The sequence below is a fragment of the Mixophyes fleayi genome, chromosome 3 (assembly GCF_038048845.1).
Source record: "Mixophyes fleayi isolate aMixFle1 chromosome 3, aMixFle1.hap1, whole genome shotgun sequence".
Classification (NCBI taxonomy): domain Eukaryota; kingdom Metazoa; phylum Chordata; class Amphibia; order Anura; family Limnodynastidae; genus Mixophyes; species Mixophyes fleayi.
The window spans coordinates 238161291-238173325 of record NC_134404.1 but is presented as its reverse complement, the minus strand read 5'-3'; positions in this window follow the sequence as shown (position 1 = coordinate 238173325).

Here is a 12035-nt window from a genome sequence, read left to right as displayed (position 1 = left end):
CAAGATTATGATTATCTTATGGTAGAGAATCCAAAAATACCAACAATGTATATACTCCCAAAGATACATAAGAATGAAACAAATCCCCCGGGAAGACCTATTATCTCGGGTATAGGGGGATTGACTGAAAAAGCTAGCAAGTATGTAGACCAATTCTTACGCCCCTATGTCTCTAGTCTACAATCATATGTTAGGGACACTCTGGATGTCTTATCCAAAATACAAGAAATTACAATAAATAGGGATGTCTACTTGGCATCATACGATGTAGAATCCTTATATACAAACATAAATCACAAAGATGGATTAAAGGCGGTACAATACTACCTAGGAATGGATACCAACTCTGATCGAAATGAACTCATTATTTCTCTCTTACAATTTATTCTAACAAAAAAAAAATTCCTATTTGATGAAAGATTCTATCTCCAAATTAGAGGTACTGCCATGGGGACATGCTGTGCTCCGACTTACGCCAACTTGTTCCTTGGCTGGTGGGAGAAGGAGGTAGTGTTTTGTGAAATCAATGACAAATACATTAAACATATCCTACTATGGCTCAGATACATTGATGACATCCTGATCCTGTGGGATGGGGATATACCTCTGTTTAATGATTTTACTACAATTCTGAACAGTAATGATTTGAATTTAAGATTAACCTCAGAAATTAATCTTGAAAGGATTAATTTCTTAGATCTAACAATTTATAAAAACATCAATGGTACCCTAGATACGGATATATATAGGAAATTGACTGCTACTAACAGCATTTTGCACTGTTCAAGCGCACACCATCCAGCAGTAATCAAAGGCATACCCAAAGGGGAACTATTACAGATGAAACGGAACTGCTCTGACAAACAAATTTTTGCCAAAAGATCAGAAGAACTCATAACGAGTTTCAAAAACAGGGAATATGGGAGAAGAACGATCAGAGATGCTCAAAATTTTGTAGCAAAGAAAGATAGAAATTCCCTGAACTATTCCTCTAATAATCAGAAATATGATACTAATCCACCTAAGGTCAGGATGATCAGTACTTTCTGCAATGAATGGAAGGAACTTATTGACATATTTCAACATCATTGGCATATCCTCCTCCTAGACCAGGACTTGAAAAATATCTTAGGCAAAAGAATTTCAGTGAGTTGGAGGAGATCCAAAAATGTAAATGATCGACTTGTTTACAGTCACTTTCAAAAAAATATATTGAAAAGAAACAAAACTAAGGGCTTTTACCCATCTGGGTCATGTAAAGCATGTACAATATACAGTTACTACAAAAGAATATATGGATAAATACAATAAGATCTGGAAAATCGATGACTTCTTGAACTGTAATTCTTCAGGGATAGTATACTGTCTAACATGTCCCTGCTCCAAAAAATACATTGGAATGACCAGTCGTCCCTTTAAGAAAAGACTCCTAGAACATGTGGGAAATATTAGAAATGTGGAGAAGGATCGAAATAACAACAAAAAAATAACATCGGTTGCGAAACATTTCCTATTATTTCATAATAGCAACCCAAAACATGTGAAAGCCTATATTATGGAACAAGTACACATGGGGATTCGTGGAGGAGACTAACAAGGGGAACTCCTGAGAAGAGAAACCAAGAAGATTTTTATTATGGGAAGTATGATACCAGAAGGCCTCAATGATTATACCAGTTATCTGGCCTTTCTTTAATAAATATGTCCAAATCCTAAGATATCATCATACTATCACAAACAGCTTAAACTGCAAAATATAAAGATGCACCAATGTGATTCACAAATTTTCACATAAGTATTTTTCCCCCCTTTCCTCCATTTCCCCCCCCCCCTTTATCCCCTTCTCCCCCTCCCCTTTTTCACTAATAATTGCTAACACGCTAGTTATTGGATTTTTAATCCACCTAATCATGTGTTATATTACATGAATGATGGTCTGAATCACTTTTTTACTAAATGCTATACACTGTTCAGAATTGTACTGTCCTCACACCTAAGCACACAACTTTAATCACCTTGATTAGTGTGATATTTCAATTTTTATTAATATCACTCTTAATGATGACCAATGTCAGTTCCTAATAGAACTATTAACAACAGTTTTAATTTGTTTTTATATACCAAGGGCCCTTTAGCACTTTATTCTGATAGCACTATATTGACACAATACTGGTGGATATAGAGTATGGGAACTTATCATGCTAATATAGTACATTGTCATTCCCTTTAGGGTTACACGAGATATTTATACAATAATACCTTATATATATTGTTTATGTATCACTAGTGACACATGATTCATGACAGTATATACGCTAATAGATATTTTATAATGAACACTTACCTGGATAAGATCAGAGATTTTGCTCTCCAAATGAAGGTTTATTCACACTCTCAGTTGTTATGAAATAATATCAATCCCTGAAAAATAGGCGCTCTACAAACTAATACCCCTAACCATGATAGAATTTGTGGTATAATTTCAGCTATTATAGTAAACGCTAAAACCAAGTCTCCGTTTTACTATTTAAATAAATTTTTCCTGCTTTCTATTTTGAATACCAATAAGATTTCAGAACATTTCGAATCAGATAATCTATAGGCAGCCAAAGCTGTCTATCATCTCCGTGAAGTGCACCATATGATTTGACCTTGCGCAATGACGTAAATAAGGGGATGGTCTGTACACAGCTTAAATATCCAATTACAGCTGCAGCTCGTCTTGCCTTGAAAAAGCACACAAGCGAAACGCGCGTCGGCGTTCGCTGTGTCTCTCATGCTCTGCTGATTATTTATCTTATTAAAACTTAGCTAGATCTGCAGCTGTACTACGCTAGCTACCGCTGATCTTATGACATTATACAGATACCTTTAACCTGTTACAGATACTACTATTAGGCAACAGCCAGCTGCCTGACAGCATCTCTATACGCTATTCAATCACGCTATCTGTGCTATAGTGACACAGTGAGATTAGAGGATCCTAGACAGGATAATTACAACAACTGGCATTCTGGCATTATAATATCTTAGTCTAGACTTATGAGTCATAGGAATGGTATAGATATGTCTCAATAATATGTAACAATCTAAATTCATACAAAATACCAATTGACATAGTTTCAGCCTTATCACTGCCTTAACATCTTAGACAGTAATACTGCTGGCTATACTATTTATATCGGTTTCCAAAATCACTATTTTTGCCTTACTATATATATATGTGTTATTAGGCACTATTATACTTTAATATTATTGGCAAGTGAGTTAATAAGCCACACTCTAATCAGCAGAATAATTAAATAAAAATAAAAATATCATTTCAACAAGAAACTTTGTATTATGGCATGAGAACACAGCAATTTTGCAGTTAAAATCTGCATTTTATTTTTCACTTAGCACTGGTTTTATATTTTCGCAAGTTGTACTAAATACTTTTTAATGTATACTAATAAAATTAAGTTATTTTAATTCAATACCCCGGAGTGCCTCTACATATACTCTCTTTCCCATGGCTCTTATTCTAATATATAAGTATAAGGGAGCACCCTCCAGCTATAATATTATAACAACTAATCTGGAATAAGGATATTGGGGTTAAGTACTATTTATATTATTACTCCATTTAGTGCGGTCATCCTTACCTCTATTACCTTCTTCAGAGGTGTTTACAAGAACTGGACAAGGTGTTGACAACGGGGAGCCATATCTTCATTGATTGCTGCTTATGGTGCCCTGGGGACCGCCAGTTTCTCTTTGCTGCTGCTGCCATTTCTTGTATTTCCTGCAGTCCTTCTTCATGTGACCTGGTATTTTACACCAAAAACATCTGCCAGTCATGTCCTCACCTTAATTCCTTTGTCTTGCACTTACTGTTTCTGTTCCTTTGGGCTGCTGCCTTACTTGCCATGTTCCTTTTCCCTGTACCAGGTGTACAGTTACCTGAGGAGTCTTTTGGGCTTTCTTTTCCCTTTTTTCTGCTTCCTGGTCCTCCAGTCCTTCAAGTACCTGTAGCAAAGATGACATTTTCATAGACAATGCCTCAGGTCTGACTGTAAAGAGTTGGCTTCATACCTCATTCTTTAAACCAATCAAAAACTTTGTCTTCAACATTCTTTGACCATCTGGGGTTTCTGTAGAAAAACCAACATCATTTTGCCTGGTAGTTAATTTATCCAAATACATCCTTACTGAATCATTTCTCTGTGTTATGTCTGGTGCTGGTGATGCTTTTAACTTTTGTTCATGACGCCACCATTGTACTCTGGCTAGAAATTCAAGACAAGTGTTATGCATATTTCTTTCTTCTACAGGGGGTGCAGGATGAGTAATAGCCCCCCTGTCACCTTCTGCTCTTGCTGATAACCCCATTATTTGAGTCATCACTCCTATTATTAGCACCTTCAGTAGTATTTGGGTTAGGCGCCCTTTGTATTAAGACTGAATACATATTAGTGTGAGCATGCAATACCTGCTTTTGAATGTTATTCTCCTTTTCACCCTCGGATTTGTTGTTTCTCTTAATGGACTGTGTCGAAGTCAGCTAATTGGATAAAGTCATTTCAATTAATATCGAGCAAACTTGGTTGTCTTTGTCTGAAAATATGCGTAGAGCATGCTACGGCGTGGCAGGGGGTATCCAACCGAACACGTGGCAATAATAGTTTTTACACTTTTACACACATTTACATGAACACACACATTTGTAATTAGTACACATTAATCGTAGTTGCAACACATAGTTATTTATGTCAAAATATAGTAGTATTTATGTTGAATATTATAAGTTATATGCATGTTAATAAAACATAAGGTTCAGGTTATAGGAAATGTGTCATGTCTGTTATCATTTCAATCTACTATTCATCAGCAGTTGTCCGGTTCTTTCGCCGAAGAGATTGAAATTTGCATAGTCTAATTAGCGATGCTAGGGAATAAATGTTTAAAGTGATACCAACTATAAAATGCTAATTGACTAGTTAAAACTGGATTCTTGGCGGGAAAGTCGGAGCACATCCCCTGGAGAGATGACCCCCACCTTTGGATATTTTGGTTTAAACTGGCCTATGATCTGCAATATCCTGGACCTTCCTGAAACCTGGACCAATAGAAGCAAGCCACATCATCTGCATTGTTTTACTGTTGTCACGGGCACTAGGAGTCTTTACCCAGGGATCACCAGTTGATAGGCTTACCAGAGCAGTATAGATGGTAATATGGTACTCTGGTAGCAGGGTGATCACGGAACAGGAAATAGTAGATGATAGAGATGCTCAGGAAAGTCTATGACTAGCAGCACTGGTAATATGGATGTAGTAATACACGAGGAACTGTATGGACAAAGGACACGTGAGGGTAGTCAGTGGTCTGCGGTAGCAAGTTGTACCACTGCTATAGTGAGGAGGAATGTCCAACAGAAACGAGGAGGTGATGAGAGTCAGCGGTCTGCGGATAGCAAGTTGTACCGCTGTCTGAGTGAAGGAATGAAATCCAAGTGGAGGTATCCGGGGAGTCAGTGGTCTGCGTTAGCAAGTTGTACCACTGCTATGTGAGAGGATACTGGAACAGGTGACACAGGAAACAGGGATCAGTGGTCTGCCTCTAGCAAGTTGTACCACTGAATATATATGTGAGGAGGAGCACGGGGAGAGACTGCAATACAGGGGATACACGGGCACCTTAAACTTGATCCACAATAACATGCACAATATATTAATGACTGAACAGCACTGCAATAATAGAAAGTCACTTGAGGTAATCCGGCACAAGATAAAACAGTCAATGATGGCAATAGTCTCAGCGGATAGTAAACTCCAGAGGAGAACAAACTCAGTCCAGCAAGATATGCAATACACCAGCTCAGTCAATGAGAAGTATGCATACCGTGGTTCAGAAGCAGGCTGTCAGACAGGAGTGCAGAGATACCTGAACGGCTGGAGGCCGGCAGGATGCGAAGTCCCTGGAGGGGTGAAGCGGTAATCAAGTAGGTGCATCGCACAGGTAGGTAGACCAGCAGGGGAACAAATACTCAGGAAGCAGTAGTATGTAGGACTGGACTCCTGGAGGACCCTGAAGAGTAGCGATGATCTAGATGAGATGAAAACAGTGAGGCGCAGATCCGATGCAGACTGGCGAGTAGAGACCAGCGGGAACACGAAGAAGCACGGAGAGCGGGTCAGCTGTTGTAGGACGAGTAGAACTGAGAAGTAGCAGCAGCAGGACTCTGCAGATACACGGAGGTAGCGGATAGCAACCAGCAGGTGCAGCAACGATGAAAAACGGGAGAGCAGAGCTGAGCTGGAACTGTTGAGCACGGAGAGTAGCGGATAGGAATCAGCTGTAGCAGTCTCGAGGAAACATGGGAGAGATGAGATGAGCTGAAGACTGAAGCGCACGGAGGCAGCGGGTAGGAATCAGCTAACAGTCATGATGGCACACAGGTGAGTTGAAGTAGATTGAAGACTGTAGTGCACGGAGGCAGCGGATAGGAATCAGCTAACAGTCACGATGATACATAGCAGAGTTGAAGTGGCTTGAAGACTGTAGTGCACGGAGGCAGCGGATAGGAATCAGCTAACAGTCACGATGATACACAGCAGAGTTGAAGTGGCTTGAAGACTGTAGTGCACGGAGGCAGCGGATAGGAATCAGCTAACAGTCACGATGATACACAGGAGGGTTGAAGTGGCTTGGAAACCACAGGAGTAGAAGTGGTATGGAAACCACAGGGGTAGAAGTGGTTTGGGAACCACAGGAATCAGCAGCGCTGAATACACGAGGAAACACAGGAACACCTTCAGAGGCTCATGGGGAATGAGACTCCAAGATCAGGCCACGTGGTATTGACCACAGGTGCTTAATATAGGGAGTGTTGCCTGATCTGCCAATTAAGTTAAAGGAACAGGTACTGAAGGGTTTGAAAGGGCTGCGCATGCGCAGACCCTCAGGATGGAGGACGACCACGGTTCCTAAATATACGGGAAGAAGCACTCACAGTCCGGTGAGTGACAACTGTATTTATGACTGCATATAAGCAGGGGCTCTTGAGCTAGTTACCAGTCTTCTTTGACCACAGACTTCAGACCTGAATGACTGTTCACTGGATCCAGGGCGCCTGTGATAAGTAACGGCTGTACTTATTTTATTTCACTTGAATTATTCTGCTACTTTTAAATAATAAATATCGTTGTGCATTGGAAACACAAATTGAGGTTTGACAATCGTTATTGGATAGCGACAAAACGTGCATAACAATTTGGGGGCTCGCGGCGGAAGTTAAGCTACCAGACGATACGAAAGAACAACGGATTTCAGTTCCCCAACAAAGGGTGGAGACGCGTCATATACGGGTAAGAACGCAATGTGTTCAAAACCTGTTTATCATTCTGTGTTGTGAAACCGAATGTCCGTTATTGCATAATCTAAGGAGCGCTAACTTGAATCTTGTGACAAAAGAGAAAACTGTTTCTTTTTATTGTAATTTTTGCATTTAAATGTATTGCATTGTATGTGTACTTCCTGCCTAGCGTATGTGAACTTCCGGTAGATTTGCCACGTGTTTAGACAATCGTTTTGATAGTTTGTTATACATGCATAGTATAATCACTTGGTAAAGCCTCTGAAACGTTATTACTACTGTTGGGAATTTGATTTTCTGCGCAGAAAAGGTGTATGTCGTGTGATTTGGTGACTTAAATACACTAAGGTTTGATCTATTGTTGTTATTTTTGAGATAGAGTATCAGTTGCTGTCTGACGAGGCAGGTGCCCAACTGCTGTACGGTATACAAGGCAGGTATACTGGTGGTGGAAACAAAGTTTTCGCAACGCGCGCCCAATAGTAATCGCAACGTTTACTGATAACTAGTATCTTTAAGAGTTGCGATCGGACCGCACGGTAAGGAAGGTCGTGATTGTGACTTGGGAGAGCAGCGGCGAGGAATTACGTTGGCAAGGCTGGAAATTGACTTTACTGGATGCTGCCAGTTGTAATAAACTCAACAGATTTGCTGGAGAGTCAAGGGTATCGAAGAGCTGATAGCCTTTTAGTCCGCATTGATATTTCTGTGTTAGGGGTCCTCGTTTAGTACAAGAGGAAGCGAATGGACGCAGCTTGTAGCAAATACGTCCACAGGCAGGTAAATATCTCTAGCGGTAGATTGCAGGTGGCAGATTGTTGAAAGTAGTGGCTGGATACTGTGATATTCCTGGGGCCTTATATTGTTCAACATGGGTACTAAGCAGACGCTAGAGATAGCCGAGGTACTGCCTAAGGAAGGGCCTATTGGTTCAGCAAGGTTTCTTATGTCTAAAAAATATGGTGCATACGCAACGGCGTATTGCAACACGTGGGTCAAGATGACCAAGGATTGTGTTAGGCCTTTCCCAACAATAGGGAGTTTTAATTCAGAGGTACTGAATAACGTTAAAGATAAAGTGTGGTTGATTAAGTCAACAAAAGTGAGAACTAAACATAATGATTGTTTAAAGTTGTGGCAAATGGAAGGCAACACGTGGCAGAACAACGCGCGCACAGTGGAAGCAGCCGTCATGAAGCGTGGAGAACTTAGCACAAGCGCGCCCCCGCCGCCCTATGCGGTAGGGGGCGTAAGTACTGCCGTTATTAAAAATGAAAAAAAAAGGAAATTGCTAAGATATATCCTGTTTTAAGTCAGTTTAAAGCAAGTGTTTCTGAAGAAGAGGAAGAACCTACTTTAATTTCAGCCATTGCCTATGCTGTTAACATGCTAGAGGTTCAGCGTAAGTATGGAAAGAGAGCAGCAGGGGCAGTGGCTGAGATAGGTGAGAGTAGTGGAGTGACCACTAGGAGGGAAAACATCCAAGGTACTGAAGCAGCAACTCCTGTAATTAATCCTGAAGGTAGTGAACCAGTGGGTACTTATCCTGTCCGCACAATAGCAGTTCCCAATGGGAAGGCGCATAAGGATGGTATAGTTCCTGTAAGAAATGTTACAATGCATTGTCCCTGGACTAGATCAGAACTACGTTCCATTATGACTGAATTCCCAGATCCTAGAAAAGAGTTGGCTAAGTGTCAGACGTTTGTTAAAGACTTGGGAAACGCACACGAACCAACCAATATGGATTGGCAAGTAGTGTTGAGGGAATGTCTCCCTCCCAATACTAACATACAAAAATGTATTAAATATTGTTTGTTGGAGGGAGACAACACCTTAACAGATGAAGATAATCAAGAGAATATAGAGAAAATTATCTCACAATTAGCCATCTATTTTCCAGTAGAAGTAAATTGGAGTAAGATTTTCACCATAAAACAAAAAGATAGTGAAACTGCAGCGGACTACTTTGCTAGAGTGTCACAATCTGCCTGCAGCATACTGCTTTGCCTGGCAGCTCCTAACCTGGACTATCAGACTTTACTATTTGTGTTCATTTTGTGTGCTGCAGCAGTACATCTGATCACCAGAGGTGCTGCTATTGTGCCTGTTCCTAGTTCCTTAGGAGTTAACACTGCCTCACTCATTATCCCATGCACCTGGGTGTGTTCCATATATACCTGTCACTCCCAGCACACATTGCTGGTTATTGTTGTCATATCCTGTTGTTACACCCTGTGGATTCTTCCTCCTGCTTTGCTCCTGTGATTATGCTGCATTAGGATCTCAACATTCATTCTGCTGATCTGTTGTCCCATCCTGTTTTTCCTTTCCTCTGCTGTGCTTATGGTTTCATGCTGCCTGGATCTCTCCATATTACCACTTACCTTCATCAGCTTTCTACCCGGTATTTATTCCTGCATGTTCCTGTATATTCAGTATTCAGCAATAAACTTTGTGTGTTTTCACTTCATTCCTGAGCTGCACTTTTTATTTGAACCGTGACATAGAGCTCTTGCATCAATGACACAGTTTACTGGGATAGCAGATATAAGGGAGAATCCACATCATAGGGAGGTAGCTGTAACAGTACTAATGGATGGTCTAAAGGAAAACCTCCACTGCCTCGGCTCCTATCATCTCTTCTAGCACCGCAGCTGCCAGAAGCCTCCGCATCCCTCCTCCTGAGAAATATGATGGCGATCCACTGAAGTGTCATGGTTTCCTTAACCAGTGTTCTATTCAATTTGAATTGGCTCCCGAAAATTTCTCCACAGAAAGAGCTAAAGTGGCTTATTTGATCTCCCTCCTCTCTGGGCAGGCATTAGCCTGGGCTTCTCCTCTTTGGGAACGGCATGATCTTGTACTACGAAATTCAGTGGTTTTCATTGAGAGGTTCCGAAAAGTATTCGACGAACCAGGTAGAGTTTCTTCCGCTGCCTCCGGTCTCCTAGAATTACGTCAAGGCTCCCTTACGGCAGGACATTATGCGGTACAATTTAGGACTCTAGCAGCCGAACTCCAATGGAACAATGAAGCTCTCATCGCTACCTTCTGGCAAGGCCTTAATGATCGCATAAAGGATGATTTAGCCTCTCGTGACCTCCCTCCCAACCTGGACGACCTCATATCCCTCTGTATCAAAGTGGACATTCGCCACAGGGAACAGGCTCTCAAACGGGATCGCACTCGCCGACCTTTTCCTCGGTTGGCACTCAACGTTATCCTTCCTACTCCACCCTTGGAGGAGCCCATGCAGATCGGTCGTTCCCGTCTCTCTCCAGAGGAACGTGAAAGACAAATGAGGAACCTCCTCTGTTTATATTGTGGTGAACCAGCTCATCTCCTCTCTGTTTGTCCCAAGAGGCCGGGAAAACGCCACCTCCTAGGTGATAATAGGGAGGTCAACCTAGTACCCCAGTCCCTTCCTCCCTACTCTCGGAAGGAGTCAGAGTTTTTGATGCCTGTCACCTTGGTTTCCCCCAATGGCCCATTTCCCACCTGGGCCTTTGTGGACTCGGGGTCCGCATGGAACTTTATTTCCTCCAAGTTAGTGACCGAACTCCATCTCGATACGATACCGTTGACCCAACATTTGATGCTCACGGCAGTTGATGGGAATAGAATCTCCAATGGCTCAATCTCTCTCTCTACTCCTCCGCTCCAGATAAAAGTAGGAGCGCTTCATTCCTAGCTCATAAGTATTTTTGTTCTACCTCAATCCATTAACCCTATCATCCTGGGGTTACCCTGGCTTAAACTTCATTCTCCACAATTTGATTGGCAACGAGCACATGTCATCCGCTGGAGTTCCTCCTGTAACAAGAGGTGCCTGAGATCCGTTTCTCCCTCGAAATACAAGTTGGTCTGCCTCTGTACATCTTCCCTGGTGAGTCTACCTGAAGCTTATTCTGGTTTTTCTGATGTCTTCTCTAAAACCGCTTCTGAAATCCTTCCTCCGCATCGGCCTTGGGATTGCCCTATCGACCTCATCCCTGGAAAGAACATTTATAGAGGCAGGGTATATCCTCTGTCCTTACCTGAGACTCATGTCCGAGTATGTTTCCGAGAACCTCGAGAGGGGATTCATTAGGAAGTCATCTTCTCCAGCAGGGGCAGGCTTCTTTTTTGTTAAGAAGAAGGGCGGCTCTCTCAGACCGTGCATTGATTACAGGAGACTTAACGCCATCACGATTAAAAATCGCTATCCTCAACTCCTCCACGATTGAAGCCTTGACCAATTCGTCTTTCAAGACTCCTCCTCCTAGTTGCTCGTTTGTACAGGAACATCTGCACACCAAACTCCTGAGATGGGCTCATAATGCCAAGTTCGCTGGTCATGCCGGGGTTAAGACTGTTGCCCTTCTATCTTGTTTATACTGGAGGCCCTCTTTGTCCTCGGATGTCCAGAAATACATCCGTTCTTGTGAGGTCTGCGCCCGACATAAGATTCCTAGTAGACCCCCTGCCGGTCTCCTCCATCCTCTTTCCATTCCGGACCTTCCATGGCTCAGTATCAGCATGGATTTCATTACAGACCTTCCTGCCAGTCAGGGCTTTAACACCATCTGGGTGGTGGTGGACCGCTTTTCGAAATTAGCCCACTTCATTCCCCTCAAGGAATTACCTTCTGCCTCCCAACTGGCTCTCCTGTTCATCCGAGAGATTTTTCGCCTTC